This window comes from Lissotriton vulgaris, chromosome 8 (assembly GCF_964263255.1).
Source record: "Lissotriton vulgaris chromosome 8, aLisVul1.2, whole genome shotgun sequence".
Lineage (NCBI taxonomy): Eukaryota > Metazoa > Chordata > Amphibia > Caudata > Salamandridae > Lissotriton > Lissotriton vulgaris.
Genome location: NC_141696.1, coordinates 417726345 through 417744310, shown reverse-complemented (window position 1 = coordinate 417744310; position 17966 = coordinate 417726345). Strand labels below are relative to the sequence as shown.

At 43.7% G+C, this 17966-nt stretch overlaps 1 protein-coding gene across 3 annotated transcripts in view; it reads right to left on the bottom strand.

Annotated features, from left to right (window-relative positions):
* Positions 1-17966, bottom strand: part of LOC147697113 (gamma-aminobutyric acid receptor subunit gamma-3) — a 1420783-nt gene that overhangs the window by 1220643 nt on the left and 182174 nt on the right. The window lies entirely within an intron of this gene.

Here is a 17966-nt window from a genome sequence, read left to right as displayed (position 1 = left end):
TAATTGTTCCTAGGTCCTGTCTACTATTTCCCTGATAGCTCCAGATCTGTCATAATAATTGTGCCTGTGGTAAGTCAGGTGCATGGTAAGCAGAGGTGAAACCAATCCTTAATGCTCCTAGAAGCGTGCAGGAGGAAAATAAAAGCAATCATCACCCGGTTCGCCCCAAATTGTTAGTGTGGTATTATTTAAAAAAATTGCACGACAGGGCCCAGTGCGTGTAAAGAATAGGTAACCTTGGTGACCCGGGTGACCTGCGTGCTCTAGCAGTATTTTCTGGTAACCAGAGGATGGTTTGGACTAGTTAGATTAGGTAGACAGGATAGTTGACAAACAAACCGTGAAAATAAAATGTGCTGCTGATTTTTTTTTTTTACTGTATTGGTTCAAATAATTTGAAATGTTTTAAGGTTTTATATGTAAATGTATATGATTTTTTATTGCTGCTATAAATGTTATATTAACCGAAAAGAAAACTGTTTGTGATTGTTCAGTGTAGTCTGAATCCCCGGGGAAGTATTTAGCTAACGGTGAGCAGAATCCGGTTAGCTGTGGAAGTCACTAGGTTTGAGTCATTAGTGCAGGGTTAAGAATAACTGGAAGCACTAATTAGGACCTTTATTTCTGGAGTAAATGATAGCTACGAGTCCTTTATAAAACTTTCATTGCGATATCACCTAGTAAGGGTCGCATATGGAAGGAGTCGTAGGGTCTCCAAGGCTTGTCTGGTAAGTAAGATAGTTCGCTGGTGAAATCCTGGCTCAGTACATATCCCCGACTAAGGTGGATGAGTCAGAAGAATAACGGGTTCTATGTTACTAGTGTGAAGGGACAGGCAAAGAAGTCTATCCAGAGTGAATGAAAAGTAGACAGAAGTGGTTTACTAGTAGTGAAAGAAAATTCTTTTATCTCTTTAGAACACTCAGACATAGTGGCAAACGTTGTGTGTTATTGACTAAAACTTGCATTTGCACTTTAGAGAGAGTAAAAAGTTTCCGTTACCTTGTGAAGGAGGGAGTCAGTCGGCGAGCTGCTCTGACGTCACTCCGTGCCGCGCTGGTATTGGTCAAAACAGCGGGTGTGTAGTCAAGCTGAATTTGTAAAGGAGGGGTGAGTGCCGAAGCGTGAGACTCTGTCTTGCGAAAAGGCCGCGCACCCATTGGTTAAGGTTTTTTTGTATTCTCTGACCTGATTGGATATTGTGAAATAAAAGTCGCGCTAGCATTGGAAGCACAAAGGTAAACAAAATTAATCAAGCCGAGTTAGAAGCGAGTCTGGAGAGTTGCATGTGGTATCCGGATTTCATACCGAATCCAAAGCACCTAGGATTTCATAAGGATCAACTTATACGAGGTAGACCGCACATGATGTATGGAGTAAAAAGGAAACTGTCACTTTCTGATAAAATAAAGAATTTTTTTAAGACTGACAAGCCCATTAGAACGAGGAAAGGCGTGCTCATCCCCCCGCCAAATACCCCTGCCTCCTTCATGCTGTTTGATAAAGGGTACCACACCTGTGTCTGGTTAGAAAATTGGGCAAAGTATACTGCAGATGACGGAGTCCTAGCATTCCCGGTTGAAGGTACATTTAATGGTCGGATTCTGTTTAACTTAAGGACCCGCATGAACGAATTACACCCTAGACCTAGGTTGACTCAGTACGAAGCCCTGGAGGAATGGGAGATTGAGGCTGTAGAGCGAGATAGACCCCGGATGGATAAGGGAGTGAGTAAATGGTATCCGAGGGTTCAAGCGCAGACCAAAGAGCAGAAAATGAAACAGTGGAGGCAATCTATGTTGACTGAAGGACTATTTCCTATGATGGGGGTATTAGAGGAGAAGAAAGGAAAATGTAAAGAAAAGACCCATCACCTAATGCCTGTGGGGGACTCAGAAGATGAGCACCTGGAAGATTTGTTAATGAAAAATCCACCTCCCTATGTTGCAGAGTCAAAACCTGTGCATTCTCCAAATCCCTTTTCAAAATATCCCAGATGTAGGAGGGATAGTGATACAGATGGAACAGGTACAGACAGTAAAACAAGTGACGGGGATGGGTTTTGCAGACCTAAATCCGCGCTCCCAAATTATCAGCCGTTCGGAGAAGGTCCACCCCGATTGGTCACTCCGACTGCTCCAAGTATTTATCCTTCCTTGGTACCTCAGGTATTGCATGATAATTCTGCAGAAAAGGCGTTGCGGGAAAAAGAGAAAGAAGCCCTGGCTAGACAGCGAGAGGATTTAGTTCGAACCATTGCCCAGATACATCCCCATCCTGATTCCCTGACTATTCCAGTAACCATTGGTCCAGCTATCCCACTGTATGGAAATGACCTGGCTAGTCCCCGTCCTCCTGTTATCACCCCAATACTGCCTACTCCTAGCGTCCTTTCCCCGAGGAAGGAAGTATTCATAGATGAGGATCAAGAGAGTGAATGTGAATCTGTGGTTCTGATGGATTTGCCCATTAGAGAGCCTAGGACTAGTACATCGGGGGCAAGAAGTCAAACTAGACCAAAAGAGGTGGTGATTGAAGGTGCATCGGGGGTAAGGAGTGCCACTGTAGTATCCCCAGAAGAATTAGACAGATGGTCAAAGGAGCTGGAGAAGGAGACCACTCCCCAACCCAAAGCGTTAGAGATATATAAATTAAGGATAGAAATAGAAGAAATGATGGCTGGAAATGTAGGAGTTGAGCGCCTAAGCTCGTACAGTGAAGAAGAGTTACTGTTTATCAGCAAAAATTTAACCCGGAGTGCTAGGCTGCTCCATGAAAGGATAATGGATACAGCCACAGAAATGGGAATTGATGTTAGTCGTTCCAAAATCCTTCAGAAACCTTATAGAGTAGACTTTGCAGACAAGGATTTGGAAAGCTTGAATGTGGTGGAAAAACAGATCCAAATAAAGGAATTGTTGAAACTCCTGCAAAAGTGGGGAGAGGTGGGAAAATGGAGAACCCGGTGGGCAAAGAAAAAGGAAGACAGCAGGGCTAAGTCTCAGGCTTCAGAATTCGTGTTAAAGGAAGTAACTCCAACAGAAAAATTGTGCCCCATGAGAGAGGTCCCGGGAGGGAAATATGTCCATGTCCCTTGGTCCCGACAGGATATTGTGTCATTTACAAACGACTTCCCGAAATTACGGGAGAAGCCTGTTGACTGGTACAGGCAGGTAGAGCGCTTCATAAAAGTTCAGAAGTGTCTGCTGAAAGACCTGGATGGGTTTTTCGACATTGTGGTCCCTGTAGATTTGTGGACCGACTGTAAAATTGAAATTGCTTGGCCCAGTGAGGAATTCCCCAGAGATGAGAAAACAGGGGCTCCTGCACCTGAAGTAATGAGGAAATATGAACAGGTCATACAGTACCTTAAGAAAAAGGTGCCAGCAAAGGAGACGGATTGGACTCGAATAGATAGAACCACCCAGGAACGTGATGAAACTGTGCATTCCTTCTATGAAAGGTTACTGCAGGTATTTAAAACTTACAGTGGTATCGATAATGTAGACATGAAGGACATGACCCATTTCAGTTATAGATTTGTGCTAGGATTAAGGCCTGAAATATCCCAATGGATTCGAGATAATAAAATCAGTTGGCAGGGAAAACCCATAGATGATGTCCTAAAATATGCAAAATATTGCGAAGATGAAATCGAAAATAAAAAGAAAGCCCTCAAGGAGAAAGTAATGTGGGCACAGGTGAAATTAGCTGAACAACAAGAAAAACAGCTAAATAAATTGACTACTAGTAATAATGCTCAGAACGCCACTGCTGGGGGGGGAGGAAAGCCCCGAACTAAAATGAGTCGGGAAGAGGCCATGAAGAAGTTTCCGTGCCATGGGTGCGGCCAGATAGGGCATTGGCGAGACGAGTGTCCACACCTGCAGGCCGGTAATGCCCCTGTAAATGGTTTAAATCCACAGGTGCCGAAAGAGGGGACAAGAAAGAACCAGCAACAGGTAAAATTACCTCCAGTACCTCGCGCACCTAGACAGAACTATAAGAGTCAGGGTCAGCAGAATGAAAGGGCGGAAGTATGGGAAGTCGAGAGTGAAAGAAATCCAATCATTCCACAGTATTTATTAAACTATACTTTCCTCTGTGAAGATCAAGATTGACGGGGCCTGAGAGGGGAGGATGAGGGGTGCGTACTTGGCGCCTCCTTACCGGTAGACCAGACTGGACCATACATTGAAGGAAAGGTGGAAGGGAAAGACGTCACCTTTCTGTTGGACACTGGTGCTACCAGATCTACTGTAAGAACAGTGGATGTTCCTAACCTACCCCTCTCGGGAGAAGCGATCCAAGTAGTGGGTGTCTCCAATCAAATAATAAGTACTCCAGTAACTGAACCAATGGAAGTTTCTATAGGAAATTTCAAAGAAATGCACAGATTTGTGGTCTGTGATTCTAGTCCTGTGAACCTGCTAGGACGTGATTTGTTGTGCAAGATGCATTGTACCATCTATTGCACACCAAAAGGCGTCGAAATTCAGACCCCCGATGAAGATGGTTTGTACAAGCTGATGTTGGTCAGACAAGATTCGGATATCAAAACTCTAACAGTTGAGGATTTACCCGAAGAGCTACAGTTAAGAGTAGTTCCAGAAGTGTGGGATTTCACAGGAAAGGATGTAGGTTTAATGGCAAATGTGGACCCAGTTAAAATAGCAATAAAAACAAATGCTGTATACCCCAAAACGAGACAGTACAAAATGAGTGCAGAAGTAAAAGCAGGAGTAGCGACTGAGATTACCAGGCTGCTCGAAGCAGAAATAATAGAGGAAGTGATGAGCAGTCCCTGTAATTCGCCGATCATTGGGATCAAAAAGCCTAGTGGAAAGTACCGGGTGGTGCAAGATTTGCGCAAGGTAAACCAGATTGTTGTGCCTTGCTGTCCTGTGGTGCCTAACCCTGCAGTGATACTATATCAGATTCGCTGGAATGCAGAATGGTTCACTGTCATCGACCTGTGCCATGCATTCTTTTCCATCCCATTGCATCCAGAAAGCAAGTTCCTTTTCAGTTTTGAATTTGACAGTCATATCTATGTCTGGAATCGTGTCCCTCAGGGGTACACCGAAAGTCCATCGATTTTCAACCAGATACTAAAGAAATGCCTTGAAACCATTGTGCTGCCAAGAGAGTCTGTTTTGGTACAGTACATAGATGACCTGTTAGTGGCATCTAAAACCCAGACGGACTGTGTCACTGACACAATTGCCTTGCTGAATCATCTAGGAAAAGGAGGACATAAAGTGTCACCTGACAAGTTACAATTTTGTAAGAACTCAGTGAAGTATCTGGGGCACCAGATAGAAAAAGGAATCAGGAAAGTTACTTCAGAAAGAATCAAAATAATTAAAGCCATGGAACTGCCCAGAACACAGAAAGAGGTGAGAATGTTCTTAGGAGTTGTGGGTTACTGCAGACAATGGATTGTAGGATTTGCGGCCCTAGCAAGACCACTGATAAAAATGACAAAGAAAGGAGTAGAAGACCCCGTCAGTTGGGACAACGAAAGCATGAGCGCTTGGGTAACTCTGAGAAACTGTCTATGTACTGCTCCTGCATTGGGTATGCCTGACTACTCTAAGCAATTTGAGCTATTCTGTGACACGAGAGAAAATTGTGCTCTTTCAGTCCTGACCCAGGAACACGGATTAATTAGACGACCGGTGGCCTATTTTTCGGCCACCCTAGATCCGGTGGCTGCTGGATTACCTGGATGCCTGAAAGCAGTTGCTGCTACTTGCGTCAGTCTGGAACAGAGTGAGAACATTGTCATGGGACATCATGTCACTGTATATGTTCCTCATTCTGTTGTAATCCTACTGACTAGAACTAAGACCCAGTACCTCACACCTAGTCGACTGACTAAGTATGAGAGAATTTTGATTGGTGCTGAAAATGTGACCATTTCCCGGTGCAATGTCCTAAACCCTGCGACATTGTTACCTGTTCCTCTGGATGTAGAAGTTGAAGAGGAAGGGGAACATAATTGCATCGATCTAACTGAGTTCAGTACTAAGCCCCGTCCTGACATCCGTGAAATAGCATTACTTGAAGGGGATACGACAATGTTCGTGGACGGCTCATGTTTAAGACATGAGAGTAGGGGTCTGTGTGCTGCCTATGCTGTGGTCACATTGACGGAAACCATAGAAGCATCTTACCTGAGCGAGGTGAAATCTGCACAAGTGGCAGAGCTCATCGCGTTAACTAGAGCATGTAAGAGGGGTAAGAACAAGAGAATAACTGTTTACACCGACAGCCAGTACTGTTACGGGGTTGTTCATGACTTCGGCTAATTGTGGTTGCAAAGAGAATTCATGACTTCCTCCGGCACCCCTATCAGAAATGGAAAAGTGGTGCATAACTTACTGGAAGCTATCCAATTGCCCAAAGAATTGGCTGTGGTCAAGTGTGCGGCTCACCGATCAGGAAATGACGATGTGACAGCCGGTAACAGGTACGCTGACCAAATTGCACAGTTCTGTGCCCGATACCAAATGTCCCTCCAAATTGCGTTGTGGGGTGGAACCAGCTGCCAACTTATGTTGTTTGAGAATGTGTCAACGTGGGAAGAATTAAAGGATTTGCAACAGGCAACAGACAGACAAGAGAAAGGAAGGTGGGCAGCAGAGGGATGCAAATTGAGAGATGATGGTGTGGTGGTAAACTCGACTGAGGTGCCTGTATTGCCTGACAGCCTGATAGACCCCATGGTCAGAATGATACATGAACCAACACATATGGGAAGGGATGCAATGTGTCGGGTGTTTGACAAGGTGTTCTGTAATTCAAGGTTCAGGAACCAGGCGGAAAAGCTTTGCCAGAGGTGCCTAGTGTGTCAGCAATTCAATGCAGGAAAAAGGACTGTGGTAGAACAGAGTAATATCGGAAAGGCGATAGGTCCCTTTGTCAGAATGCAGGCAGACTTTATAACAATGCCTAGATGTCAAGGGTATAGATACATCTTAGTCATAGTTTGCCTATTCTCCAGGTGGGTGGAAGCATATCCCGCAAAGAAAAATGATGCCCTAACTACAGCCAAGTTATTGCTTAGGGAGTTGATACCTAGGTACGGAATTCCCGAGACAATCGAAACGGACCAAGGTGGGCATTTTGCCAGCGATGTCCTAGAAGAACTCTGTAAAGCATTCAAAATGAAGCAAAGACTGCATTGTCCCTACCATCCAGAGGCTTCTGGGGTAGTGGAGCAAATAAATGGCACCCTGAAATCCAGACTGGCCAAAATGTGTGATTCCACAAAGATGAACTGGATAGAGGCTTTACCCCTTGTGCTGATGAGTTTGAGAAGTATCCCGAACAGAAAAACTGGCCTAAGTCCCCATGAAGTGTTGATGGGAAGAGTGATGCGACAGGCATGGGTACCCGGACACAAACTGCTAAGCATTTCTGATGATATGGTATTAGAATACTGCAAGCAGCTGGGTGACCAAGTGCGTTCTCTCTCTCAGCAGATTGGAGAGACTGAAGACGAGTGGCCAAAGACTCCAGCACACAAACTGCAACCTGGAGATTGGGTGGCGTTGAAGAAACACACCCGGAACAGTTGCCTGAAACCCAGGTGGGGAAAGCCACGACAAGTGATCCTCGTCACTACAACTGCTGTAAAGTGTGCTGGTGTACCGAAGTGGATCCACGCCAGCCACACAAAGCGGGTAGCTGGAGAAAACGCGACTGGAGCTGAAGGCAGCTCAGCTGAAGAGGCTTCCGAGGAGGAAAGTCCGGAGCTAGCTGACATCGAACTGCCGAGCACAAGTCGAGACGTTGAATGGTTCCCCGCCGACGACCAGGTTCATGACCCAATACGAACCAGGAAATATTCCTACTTAGATAGTGAGTGGGATAGTCCAGGTGAGCTAGAAATAGAGGAGGAAGGTCAGGTCAACGAAAATCACAACACACCTGATCAGGAAGAAGGCCAAGTAGGGTCAGATCAAGACATCGAAACACCTCCTGAAACTCCAGAAATTGGAGAGGGACAGTTAGAAATTAGAGCTGACGTTCATGCAGAAGAAAACGAAGAGATCGAAGAGCATGAACAGGAACAGATAGAATTAGATCAACGTGCTCAGACAACGGGAATAAAAACAACCAGAAATAAAAAGCAAGTACGATTTGAATCTGAGCAAGGTCAGATTAGGGACCAGGCAGAAGAAATAGATGAAAGACCTGGAACTAGTCAGACAGGCAGGGAAACAGAGGTGCCACAACAAAAAGTAAAGAGAGTGCACGAAGAAGGCCAAGTTTCCTCAACTACTGGGAGGCACAGAGGCAGAAGTGCACCCCGATACGTCAAAAGACTGAGGCTCAGACTAAAGACAGTCGAAGAAAAACTGAAAGACCGAAAAAGGGCTGAAAGTGAAAGAAAGGCAGCCCAAGGAAAATCGCTAAGAAAGAGCGACAGAATAAAGAAACAGAACAGACTGTATCGGAGCCCTGAGTGGACGTACTTTGTGTTGGAGGAAATTGACGAGCCACACCACAGTGGCAACAGTGACGAAGAGTCCATTGCTGATCGAAGTACTGACGAAGACCCTCCTTGAGAGAGCCCCGAAGTGAGCCTTTGGTGCAAAGAAACGAAGAGGGGTAGCAAAAGCCACCTGTAAGCTAAAAAATGTCTGATCCGAATGTCTCTGGAAGATCCAGATGTGGGTGTCTTAAAACCTGTTGTAAAATATGCTTGTGTAGTATAGCAATGCTAATAGTAATGTGGATAGGACTGACAGTTTTTCTCCCTTTTATGATAAATAAAAATCCTAACTTATCCCCTACTGAACCAGAAGCAGTAGACGTAGGGGTTGTACAGACTACAGAGACACCACGAAGCCTAGAAAGACGCGACCAACAAGTCAGACTGACACACACACGACCTAATTTAGAAGCATCAGATGAGGATGGACTACACTTTCACAAAATGAGAAACAAGACGCATTTAAATGTTTTTGCTAACTTGTTAGTGCATTACGTAGAAGCTATGGAAATAGAGGACTGTTATGTCTGCATGAAGCTGCCAACCTCAGTGGCTGAAGGCGTGACATACCACCATCTACCTTTGACCTATGGAATCTCCTGTAGTATACTAGCTAGCTTGTTTTATAGAAGCACTTTACAGTACTATTATTCAAATGCTGACGTAGTATTTTCCGAACTACCCATTAGAGGACACCTGAACCTTGTACATACTAAAAGTGACGTGACCCGTTATATGGGAGAATATTTTCTGACTATAGGTAACATAGATTTAGATGAAGCAAGACAAGCAAATCTGACCTGTTCCCTGCAAGAGCAGGAAAAGATGTTTATAAAAATGGCAGACAGAAGGAGAGAAAAGTTTCAGAAGAAGGCAAATGACGAAAAGGATAGAGTCCCTAGGTGGGCTGAGCACATGGATAACACCTCGCAAGGCGAAGCTAGTCCTGCCTTGTTGTTGGATTTTGAAAGAAAGGGGAAACTTTGTATCCATAGGGAAAAGACAGAGTACTAAAACAATGTATTCATCGGTTCCAGCGAGTGTGAACATAATTACAAGGTAATTGGAGGTTGGGGTTTCAAAAATGGGTCAGAACCTGTGTTTCCCGGAATATATTATATATGTGGGGACAAGGCTTATTTCAAATTGCCGGATCACTGGTATGGAAGCTGCTACTTTGGTATTGTCTTCCCGAAAATATACCATGTGAACAATGCAGCTGGAAGCGATGAAGAAACTAATGGCTTAGTGCGTAGTAGACGTGAAAGTGTAGGTGAAATTATAGGTGATATTTTTAGTGCACTGATACCTGGAATGGGGGTAGTTCTGAACACTCATAGAATCTGCAAATTATCTACAGTAGTGGACCGGCTATCAACGGACACTGCTGCTGGATTCCTGATGATCAATACTGAAATGGTTGCGATCAGATCAATGGTTTTGCAGAACCGTCTTGCCCTTGACACCCTATTAGCAAAAGAGGGCGGAGTCTGTAGAATGCTGAAAGCGCAACATTGTTGCACTTACATTCCTGATAAAAGTATCGAATTAAAACAATATGTGAAGAACATAACTAATTTGGAAAAAGAACTCAAACCATTGGAGGTTGACAGTGCCTGGACGAGACTAACTGGAGGTCTCTCCTCTATAGGTAGTTGGTTTACTAACCTAGGTAGAAATCTTTTGTGGAAAATACTGATGCCAATAGTTGTAATAGGTGTAGTTGTATTGATCATTTTTATCTGCTGCAAATGCCAGAAGTGCAAAAAGAAATATACCGTGAATAGAAGGGGGGTGAAAAGAAATATTGATGAACTAGAATTAGAAGAGTTAAAGAATGAAATATACAAAAAGGTGAAAAATCACCACTCTCATAGAGAAGCTGAAAGAAAACTCAACAATAAGTTTGTTGAAATCCAAATGAGTGACGTGGATGAATGAGAAAAGTTGGCATCTGTTTCCCTTTATGTGGTGATGATAGTAAATATCATCAAAGAGGGGATTGATGGAGCAGGGATTCGCATGTAAAGCGCCCTGCTCGCATACAAAACCCTTGCCTAACTGTATAATCATATTAACACAATTGTTCGTCATTTATTAAGCGTTTTCCCAAACACGCGGGTGTCCCCGGGATGCTTGCTTGTATGTCTTTCTCATACTGACGAAGCTTGCACTAAAGACACGGCTGCTTCGCTGAAATTCAGTCTGCGCATGCGTCGGTCATACTCATGTGATGTGACGCACTCGCATTCTGGAGGGAATCTGTGCTCATGCGCACTGTTGCAAACATGGCCGCTTGTCTCTCATCACGTTTTCTGCTTGCTACTGCTGCTTTAGCCTATCTGTCTTTTCACACTAAACAATAATGCTATAGCCATTATAAAGTAAGGGTTGGTTAAAATGTTATCATGGTATACAGTGTGATCATTTTGTATGTGATCTTAATTTGTTCTCGCTTACTTTTCATGTACCGCGTCTCTGGGGCTGGGAAATCGGGAGCGGAGCCATACTTGAGGCTCTGCTGGGCACCGTCACATGACCGGAGAAAAACTCCATTGCGCAGGAACAGAAACAAGCCAGCTGGCTCCTGAAGCCCCATGCGCCTGAGAAACCAGCACAAGATGATGAAACTCACCTTGAAAACTAAGACTTTGTTGCAATGCCTTGTGCACTCATATTTTCTATTGTATTCTATGGATGGGAACGTGAACCTAAGGGGCGGACAAGAAAAATTTAAATTCATGATGGGAACGTTGAATTCTAGGAGGTGGTAATGACCGCACCACCTCTCCTGACCAATCATAATGTGAGAAACTGTCACTTGCAACATTGGTGGGTGGTCTAAGGGTCCCCAAAATAGTATAATTACCCTAGTTTGGCTTAGGAAAATTGTCCGACTTGTCCGAGTAGCAGACCTGTCACTGACCCTACGAACTCTATAGGTGCTCGAACTGAAGTGCTGCGGAGCACTCTGTCCATACTTTCCACAATCTCCTAAGGGGTGGAAATAATCCTAAGTGCTGGCGGAGCACTTTGCCTGGGGAATTCGAAAAACCCAATCGGGGTTACTGGCGGATTACTTGCAGAAAGGGGTAACGCAGGCGTTGCTTCCGGAGCTGTGGGTGTTGGTCGTACCTTGGTGAGCCCAGTCCTGATCCCAAATCCTGAGGGGTATCCTGTCCTTACTGTCCGTGAGCTGTACCTGCTCGCATTCTGGCATTCCTTCCTGAGGGTCCTTGTCCCCGTCCTTCCAACTGACCCGTGGCCAGGGTTAGTCTTCTCTCTGAACTAGGTAAATATCAGCCCGTGGGTTTGCGTCTCTCTTTCTCTCTCTATCTCTCCCTCTCTCCATTTTTTATAAAACACTCTCGCCTGTGATATTGCTCTATCGCCTTGAAAAGCAAGTTATATGAAAATTGTTTATTAGAATTGTTCCACTTCTCTCCCCACCTTTAGAGAATTACCAAACTGTTATATTTTATTAGCATGTTCCGATTTTTCCCTTTCCTTTAGTATGGTTGCGGTGAACCTAGTAAGAATAGTTTAAGGCACTTAGGTTAAGTACATGTTCTAGGTCCCATTCATGTCCTGTGTCCTAGTATAAAGTTGCAGTGACTAGCTCTGTTCTAAAAATTCCTACCTCTAGTTTTCCCATATACTAAATGGTCCTAGTGTTAATTCATAGTTACCTAATGGTTCTGATTTTGATGTTTGACGCATTACTTTGCATATCACTTATTGCCTTGTCCTACTCTCTTTGAACTTCTATATAAAGTTTTGAACATCCTCAGGTGTCTGTGGTCATTTTACAAAAATTGTGGATAAATATGTACGGATTATAAAGAGTAATTGTTCCTAGGTCCTGTCTACTATTTCCCTGATAGCTCCAGATCTGTCATAATAATTGTGCCTGTGGTAAGTCAGGTGCATGGTAAGCAGAGGTGAAACCAATCCTTAATGCTCCTAGAAGCGTGCAGGAGGAAAATAAAAGCAATCATCACCCGGTTCGCCCCAAATTGTTAGTGTGGTATTATTTAAAAAAATTGCACGACAGGGCCCAGTGCGTGTAAAGAATAGGTAACCTTGGTGACCCGGGTGACCTGCGCGCTCTAGCAAGGCCACCAGAAAAATGCAATGGCAAAAATACAGTGGTGTAAAATTGCAATAGAAAAATGTTGCGCCTTCAATTGTGGCTGTTTTAAAAATGTGTAGATGACTTTTCATTGGTGTAATAAGCCTTGTTTACTTCAGGCCAGAACCCCCTTCAGATTATAAGTAAGATCAGGCCCATAGTTTTCATGAAATCTAAGACCACGTAGGCTCAAAACTGACGCAGTCCTATGCAATATTTGAAGTGGAGGTCTTAAATTTCCTTCTCCAGCACCAAACCTGATTGCTTTTCAAGTATCTCTATCAAATATATTTTCAGAGATCTGTGGCCTAGAGGTGAGCAAAATTAATGTAATTGTTTTTTGCATAATTATATGACATTTGGCTAGAATTGCCGAAAATTACGCAAAATGCTAAAGCAGTATTTAGTGCTATTTTTTTTTAGTGCAAACTGTATCCTTGAGTCCATTTTGAATGCTAGGACACATTTTGCGCTAAAGAAATAGCACAAAAAGCAGATCTGCTGCAAACAATAGCTACTCGTTTTCTGATCATTGTTGTCACAGTCCGGCATGTCATAATGCCATAATTTCAGGAAATTTTCCGTAACACGGAATTTACAATATTACGCATGATTTTGCTGGCACAATCTCAATTCTGCCCAGCCTGCTGTGGGTACCAGCAACCACTGTAGAGCAGTTTAACAGGGCAACTATTATAACTTCTCTAAAGCTATCTGAGGATGGGCTATAGTGTGAACAAATCTTGATTTATTGTCTACCAAAAATTATTGATTACTGTCAAAGAACACTTACATATCACGGTGAGTCAATTGACAGCATGAATATAACCGTAAACTCGCTCTTTTATATGATTTTTCTTCAGTATTCTTGGTTAGTCTTAGTCAAACCCACTATCTCCCTTAAAACATATGAAAATACATTTCTGGACCCGAAGTAAACTTTTCAAAGGCCTTAAAAACATCTCTGATTCTGCTCCACAACTGCAGGCATTCTTTTACTTCCATGTTGAGTGCCCATAGACGATTCCTACTTGAGTTTTTAGAACGATTGGAACCGTATCATCGTGAGACTGTTGTGAGGAATGCTGCACATTTTTCATTATAGATAGGATTCACGAATTGTAGCCACTTCCTTATTTTTTCAAGAGTCTCTTGTTTGGGGGTCTTACCCCCAGATGCATCAAGCATCCATTTTGCGATTTCTTATTAGCAAAAAATAAGGAATCGCTAATAAGGAATAGCAAAATGCTATGCAAGAAGAAATCACTTTAAAAATAGCGATTTCTTAAAATTCCATAATTGCGACTCGCAAATTGTGAGTCGATGCTAAGGAGTACCTCCCCATTCATTCCTATTGGCCTGAATGGGAAGACATTCTCAATTTGCGAATCGCAATTAGCGAATCGCAAAATGAGAATGTGATTTCCAGGGTGCAGGGGATTCCAAAAGACACCCTGTTGCACCCCTGAAATTGTTCTGTGCACATATGTTGCGCGCACACATGCACTTAGGGCATGTGTGTGCGCAACATGAAACTTTGAAAAATGCACATTAGTTCATTTTTCAAAGTTTTTGCAAATGACCATGAAGTTGAACTTTATGCTAATTTGCGAGCCCTATTAGCGAAATCGCTATTTCTTAAACTTTAATGCATTTCATTTAAGAAATCTCAATTTGAGATTCCTTAAATGCAAGTAATCGCAATTTAGCGAATTCTTAATTTGCGATTTTTGCAAAATGCAAAAATACCGGTCGCAAAGGGGCAGATTCTGAGAATCTGCCCCTTTGCGAGAGGTTTTTAGCTTCATGCATCTGGGCCTTAGACTAAAAGCAGACAATTCAGATTTATTAGAGTGGAACATGATTTTTTGTTATATCTTAAAAAACGTTGCCACTATTTTAAACATGCACTTGGCAAAAACGTGGGTGGCAGTGCTCTAAAGAGGGAAGTGAAAATGTTTAAAAAAATCGGCTAACTCTTCCGTCATTGTGTTGCCTGCAAGACATAACAGATCCAATGGTCAGCTACTGCAAATGTTCATATTACAAAAAAAATAGGCAATCGTTAAATGCCACATACATTCTTGCCACCCTGATGAGAAGTGACTCAAACAATGAGCAAAAGCTCCTCATATACTGAGTGCCAAATACTTGTGACCTGTTCATCTTCAAAATATACCTACTCAGCGTTTAGAAAATTACTCTCCCTGTAATTCAAGGTTGTTGTAACCCTGGCATCCCTTCAGTATTCTTTCTGTGTGCCACTCAGAAGTAGCTGTATGATCTAATGAATATTGACTTACCCCGTGCTGTTTCCCTAGCATGCGTACACTCACATTTCAGTAGCCACAATTATTCAAATTGTTGCTCATTTTCAGTTCGCACTTGCATGACCACATCAGCAAGCCCCACGTGCATGTAGGCACACTTCAAGGACAGAGCAATCAAAAGTGAGACAGGAGCAGCGGCACCGGAGCTGAGGGGAATGAGGGGGCCAATGGAGCTCCAATTATAGATGCCATCCTCTACCAAACTATGGGATAGAGGGTCCACTTTCCATGATTACCTTGTGTCGTGCCCAGACGGTGGGCACTAGGACCCTGGGTCAAGGGTTGGGGAAAGGTGGACACTGGACACCACTTCTGGTCAAGGGAGGTGGTCGACACAGAAGAGGACTGCGAGGGCAAGGGGTAGGAGGTGTCCAGACGGCGCAAGCGAGATTGAAAAAACATACCTGATTCTACATTACGGTCTCCTGTAATCCTTGGGGGCCATAGAACACGACACCTTGGAGCCAATGATGTTACGCTGTTGGCACACTTCTTGGAGCACTTTTGTATATAGTGCCAAAAGAGGTTTGCGCCCATAGTGTGCTATAACGTGCAATTCGCTACCCCCCCCAAACCCCAATGAAACGGCTCCCAAGGAGACAACTGGCATTAGTGTCCCTGCAACTATCTTTTTGCTAAACTTTCCAATACCACAAGCCTGATTGACAACTCCCTTTGAAAGCTAAAGTGCGCTTCTGCACCCCGCTCCCCTGACCCAAGTAAAATTGTGCTAGCTATTGTGAAGTGGGCTAGGGACTCACAAGATCTTAACTCTAAGTAGGTTCTATTGAACTCACTCTCTAAGTAACTGATTGCAAATATGTGTTTTTCCCATTGACTACAACATTAATGTTTATACAATGAAAAGTATTGGTTTATTTAGTGCTTTAAATTGATAACTCTAGTTATACTGTATGTATTGATTTCGTTTTGCTGCCTAAAAGTATATAAAAATCAGAGCTATATTTATAAATTGGTGTTAGATTTCTCTTAAGTCGTGTCAATTACTTATCGTCCATGCTGGTGATCTGAAATGCTTAACACATGTTCCTCTAAGTAGCCTGTCTGCTTTTTGCCACTCTACAAGGACTGAGAGAATCTGTACTGAGAGAGCACCCAGGGTCCATCTTTGTGTATTGTGCTAGAATTAAATGGTACTGCACCACTGCAATCCCATATAACACTTACACCTTGCAACAGGGTACAGCACAGGTTAATTTGGGGTTTGCTTGTCAATTCACCCTGACAAGGATTGTGGTTGCTGCATGAGTAGAATTTCAAACCCCTCAGCCAGTAACCCTATTTCTTACAAGACTTTTAACCTCTTCCATGCTCGTGACGGCTAGAAGCCATCACGAGTGACAGCGGTCGTAGTATGCTTAGGACGGCCCCTGGCCTTCCGAATCCCCGTCCACTAATGAAAACTCTAGCCAGTACGGAAATTTGGCGTGCACGGAAAGGGTTAACACATATGATTTTATTTGAAATCATGTGATGTTTTAACAGTACTAACATAGCTGGAAGGCAGTAAGGTGGTGTATCGAAGCGAAGGCATAGAGACAATCAGAGCGTGAATGAAGGTGGAAGGCTGGGTTCTGACAGGGGTGTGTTCCCATTTAGGGATTTATAAAGAATTGTGCTGTAAGGTTGTTTTTAAATCGTAGACGGATATGGGCTGCCATGATGGATAGGGTAATGAAGTTCAAGATCCATTGTGCATAGATGGAGAAGGCCAGAGGAAATGGTGAGCTTGTGAGACTGAAAATCAGGGTGTGGGCTGTGATGGCTTTATTGATGATGCAGCTAGCCTTGAAGGTGATGTGGGCCTGCAATGTGAGCCTATGCAGTTGCATTATATAGTCATACTTTTTCAGAAGCCTTGCTATCATACAAATGCGAGAGCACAAAGTCTTGAGTAACAGTTGTTTTCTGGAAGTAACTATTTTGCTATCTGTAGCAAAGAGGACTACTAACAATTATCCTTTGTTTTCCCGGTGATGTGCCCTTGAGAGTGAGTTTGGGGTCCCAGTGGCGTAACATAGCCCACCCCCGCAGTCCCAGCAGTGTGGGTGGCTCAAGCTATAGGGTCCCCCCCAGCACAGTACCCTGGCTGGTGAACTCCTCATTGAGACTGTAGGGGACCCCACCACGTACCTTGCAGGGGGGCCCCCTCAAGTTTCGTCCAGGGTGAATCTGAATGACTTACGTTGGTCTCAGGTTGAGCATTAAATCTGTCCAGGTTGATGACATTGAGTCAGGTTTGAATTAGTTATTGCTAGTTCTTTTTGGTAATTCAGGGGCATATTTACAAGGGAAGTGGTGGAGTGAGGAGTTAGCTTTCCTGTCTTAAGGCCTCACTCCGCCACTTCAGAAATGCAGGGCTGCACCATATTTACAAGAATGTGGTGCAGCCATGTATTTCCCCCTGTGCTGGCGCTACACTTAGCAGCCTAGCGCCAACACTGGAACCCTTGCACAATTGTGCAAGGGTGTCTGCATGCAGGGGAAGATGTGCAGGAAGTTCCTCCTTAATGCACATAAACAATCTTTAAATGCTGTTTTATAACTTATGTATGTCGTGCTTAATGCAGCACACACAGAAATTACAAAACGGCATTTAAAAAAAATGTATTGTACATATGCAGGGAGGGGGACCTTCCTGTACATAAACAATCACTTGCCTTTTGCTGTTTTCATGTGTGCTGCACAACGGATCACAATTGAAAACAGCAAAAACGAGGAGAAATGAAATATTTCTCCTCGTTGCGCCAAGGTAAGACCAGGTTTTCCCTGGTCATAATTCTGGTGCCGCCTCCTGTTTATGCTGCCGTTGAAATTAGAGGGCAGCGTTAGAATCAATGGGTGTTGCGGTGGAACACCTACAGCAACACCCATTGCCCCCCCCCCCGTTTTACGCTAAGCATAGCGTGAAAGGGGCCTTATTTACAAGTCATCATTCGTTAAGCCACATTAAGTGGCTTAACACAGCCTTGTAAAT